General features: G+C 40.5%; 1 non-coding gene across 1 annotated transcript; it reads left to right on the top strand.

The window, feature by feature from the left end:
* Positions 1 to 586: 586 nt before the first annotated feature.
* Positions 587 to 660, top strand: TRNAN-GUU (transfer RNA asparagine (anticodon GUU)). The gene has a single exon. It is a non-coding gene; the product is annotated as a tRNA-Asn (tRNA).
* Positions 661 to 4,848: the final 4,188 nt, after the last annotated feature.

Below are 4,848 nucleotides of genomic sequence, written 5' to 3' on the forward strand. Positions count from 1 at the left end.
TTCTCTCCTGCGCTATTTGTGTTGCACGTGCGCATGAAGTACAATGTGGCAATGTTGTACGCTGCCTTGCTCTGTCTGTCTCTCTCGACGCAAACGCTAGGAGTGCTATTCATAGACATTTCGCAGCACGCACTACGAGCGTACTAAGCTAACCCCGGCTATCCACTGGTTGCTAGTACAAAATTCAAATCATATTCTATCGCTAACACTGGTTTATGAATACGAAAAACGCTGATCATCCACCGTAAATCCGCGCTAAAAATGTCTATGAATACGGCCCTAGCAGATTACCGCCTTCCGAATTGCCGTCGACTCTAGCACTCTGCATTGAATGCATTTCTGGATGCCTCCATACGTGCTACATGCCCTGTCCATCTCAAACGTTTGGATTGCAGTGGTCGTGCCAGAGAATCAGTCCCATTCCGAGACTTATGTTGTAGTTTCGTAACAAGCTTTTTTTACGGTGATGGGTTGTTAGCCCTTCGCACAGCCCCCAAGCTGGAGGACCTACATACTTTAACATAATTAACTGGGACAGTTTGTAGATCAGTAAGAAGCTCAGTAAATTGAAAACTCACTTCCGTCGGCCTCCGTGGCGCAATCGGCTAGCGCGTTCGGCTGTTAACCGAAAGGTTGGTGGTTCGAGCCCACCCGGGGGCGTGAGTGCTTTTTATATCATACTTGGATAATAAATGAATCCGAAATTAGCTCTGTAAATTATTAAAATCATTTTTCAGCCTCCGTTGCGAAATGGACGTTCTGTTTATAGCTGAAACGTTGTTGGTTTTGAGTTCACCTGGGGATACGAATACATTTTATATCGTATCTGGATATTTCATATATCTGAAATAGGCTAAAGAAAAGTTTTTTTTATTGTCACTCTCCTAACATTTGTCTGTTCTCATAGTCTTGACAAGTTTTATGCATATAGAGTGTTAGTTAGGAGACCGGAGGGAAATAGACCTTTGTGAAGGCCGAGACGTAGATGGGAGGATAATATTAAAATGGATTTGAGGGAGGTAGAATATGATGGTAGGGAATGGATTAATCTTGTACAGGATAGGGATCGATGGCGGGCTTATGTGAGGGCGGCAATGAACCTTCGGGTTCCTTAAAAGCCATTTGTAAGTAAGAATTATTATTATTATTATTATTATTATTATTATTATTATTATTATTATTATTATTAATATTATTACACTTAAATTCACGATGGTATAGTGGTGACACGGAGTTTTATATTCGAGAGGTCCGGAGTTCGATGCCAGAGGTTGGCTATCCTGACTTGGGTTTTTCGTGGTTTCCCAATTCTCTTCATGAGAATGCTGAGATAGTATCATTAAATTACAAGGGCCCACGATACGCTTGCTCTAGTCTCAACTTCCGCGACAGGCCTGCCATCTGTCCGGGAAGTAGCAACTGACTGAGTGTTTGCCCTGTCGAGAGGAAACTGATTCAGAGGGATCTGCTAAGAACGAATAAACATATATGCCTACATAAATATAGAGTGTACTTTCTGTCCCTGAGAAAATATAATTTCTTCCGAAATACTTTGCATAGTATTCTCTATTAGGCTATTGTTTTGTGGTATAGTACATGGAAAGTATGTAAGCTCATTGTTTTCAGCTGCGTAAAAATTATCAGGAAGGATAATTAAAGTGTAAATGGAATTGTGATAAGCACGAACAACAGATAATAACTTAATAACATTGCCCTGTAACGCAAGAACTTCCAAGAATTGTAATAAACTCAAGGATTTGTAGTGACCTTCTCGTGTTGGGCTATGTACTATATACAGAGTGGAAGTGTAATAACCTTGCAGATTGAAAGGGATGATAGTGTACACGTAAATGAATAGAAAACCTATATTACGTTTTGTGATTAAGTGCACGGTTAATTAGAAAATTGAAGTTTGAAGTTTCAGCAGTCCGGCAACATAGCCACTAATACGCTTTACTTTAGATATAGATGTAAGAGGTCAACGAACTCGGTGAGTTTCCGTACTATGTTGCTGACTACCGAGACGTTGCCACAAGCTCGCTTCGTGCAATGCTTTGAATTTAGTTTTTTTTTTAATTAAATTTACACGAAAACCGTGCACCTTATTGAAATACGCCAGAGGGATTAATTATTCTTTATAAGATTTCCTATTCACATGGACAAGAATTACGATTATACTTGCAATAGTTACCGAAGAAGAGATTGTTAAACATTTGGGAAAAACATTTTTGCTAAAAAATCTATCAACTTTCCACCAATACGATATTATAGTTTTTTGTTACATACAGGGTACAACATGAGCTATTCGCTCTGGAAGTCTGCAAGGCTATTTCACTTCCAACCTGTATGTATGTATGTATGCATGCATGTATGTATGCTTGCTCATGACGTTAGGCCCATAGACGTGGCACAGCTGACGATAAACTTCAATCGGCGCTATGCATTGTGCATTTAAAAACTTTATCACTGACCGCACTTCACACGCGACGGGAGCTGGAATAGGAGCGTCCATCTTCAACCAATGCAACGAAGCTACTGAGAGCACTCGGGAGGTTCCGCTAGCGCATACGCCATGCCAGGACATTACTCTATCACGTACACGCAGTCGCTTCGCGCAACATATGGTTTGCTAGCTGTGGAACGAGTGGGAAGTTACTTTATGGACGCGCCTCTTATGTATGTATGTATGTATGTATGTATGTATGTATGTATGTATGTATGTATGTATGTATGTATGTATGTATGTATGTGTGTGTTATGTGTGTGTTGATGTATATATGTATGTATGTATGTATGTGTGTTATGTGTGTGTTGATGTATGTATGTATGTATGTATGTATGTATGTATGTATGTATGTATGTATGTATCATTGTCTTTAGTTTTTCTAGGTTGAGCTCTCTAACCTCTTCCGATCGCACTCTTTTTAAGGATCACGAATCAAGTTTAATCATTCGAAAATAGTCGGACTTCCTGATCATATGCTCAACATGTCGCATGAGAACCGCTTAAGACAAATCGGTACAAACAAAATAAAAGACTTTCATCCACTTTCAGTGAAGGAACATAATTTTACATTTTCCTGTTAGATGCCAAAAGTGCGTCCCTTGGATAGAGGTCGTAGTGGTGCTGATAATATTAAGATAATGTAATTGAATCGATAGTTGCATAAGCAACATTAGTCCAAAAAAAAGTAAATTTCAGAGAAGGGACATAAAACAATTTTTCACCTAAACTCTGAATGCATGGGTGTCTTCAATTGCTGAGATATAAACATTCCATATTGGGCTATTTTGAGCAAAAAATTCAGAATAATATTTTCCCCCTATTTTTTCCATTTTTTTTAATTTCGCGAACTCATGTTGTTATTCCAAGTTAGGATTTTTAAAGCAAATATTGATATAAATACATCATTATTAATAAGGTGACAAGACGTCCAGATTTAACCCGGACAGGTTACTTTTTATTAGTTTTGCCTACGTGTACGGACTGGAGGGACAAAATGTTTTTACAACACATTGTTTTTAACCGTAAAATGTGACAACGTTTTTAACTACATCAATCAACTAGCCTACTAGTTTTACCAGTTCGTTATGAGTTCCAAGTCTGGAAAAAGTGGGAGTTAAGATTTTGTCATGACGAAATTTAGTCGGGACTGAGTTTACCTAGGCCTATACAATTTTTTTCTTTGGCAAGGACTCAGTTTACCTATGTGCCTTTTTTTGGCAGGGACTGAGTTCACCGCATTTTTTACGATAGGGACTGAATTTAACCAACTCCGAGTGAAACAAATTATGATGTATGACTTGAGGCTTTCCCGGAGTTTGATGTAGAATAACTCTTCTCGGGTTCTCAGCCAGGTGAGATCCAGAACTTGCTGAGACCAGTTAAGGACGATCTTGGTCTTAGGACACCTGGTGTCTACAAAATACCTTGTGAGTGTAGGAAATGCTACATCGGGCAGACGGGACGCACCATTATGGAATGCTGCAAGGAACATCAACGCAGTATAAGACTATATTACCCCGATAAGTCTGCAGTAACCCAACACAGCCTAGAAACTGGTCACAAGATAGATTTCGGCACCACCACCATCTTGGACAAGACATCTGATTACTGGGACTTGGTTATCAAGGAAGCCATCGAAATCCAGCTAGATGGCAATAATTTCAACAGAGACGGGGTCTACAGCTGAGTATAGCATGGAAACCTGCCATCAATACGCTTAGACCACCAGCACACGGCAGACAGTCGGGACCAGCAACTAGCTCCTGATTGGCTACCGCTTCCACCAACCAGAATGCGCCTGGTGGTCGGGACTAGGAACTAGCTCCTGATTGGCCCGCAGCGGGAAGCCCTACTATTGCATATATACCGGCTAGACATGGTCTCACATCATAGTTCAGAACCTATAAATTGTCTATTAAATATACGAGGTCACTCAATTAGTCGCAATTTGAAAGGACAGGGACCTCTCAAATTGCAGATTTAGATTTCACGGCGCTTCTTCTGACGGCCTTCACATGCTTTGTCATCGAACAACAGATGACAGCGTCTTGCCATCCTAACGGCAAACACCAGCCAACTCTTCCTCGCCCCGTTCCATGATCACTTGATCAAATCTCAGTCCCCCTCGCGTATGTGGTACCTAAGAGGTTACGTCCAATTTCGGCTTTCCCTTCAAAATTTTCTAGAGCTCCTTCAGTGGAGCAACGTAACCCGATGTGAGACTAGTGGCCAACAGGCTTGGAGCTCACATATTTAGTTTTGTAAAGCCCCCAACCCCTTGCAAAGACGAATTTTGCGTACCTTTTAAATTTGTCCTCCCAATTCTCTCTCGATTTTTCGAT

Source organism: Periplaneta americana, chromosome 9 (genome assembly GCF_040183065.1).
Source record: "Periplaneta americana isolate PAMFEO1 chromosome 9, P.americana_PAMFEO1_priV1, whole genome shotgun sequence".
NCBI classification, from domain to species: Eukaryota; Metazoa; Arthropoda; class Insecta; order Blattodea; family Blattidae; genus Periplaneta; species Periplaneta americana.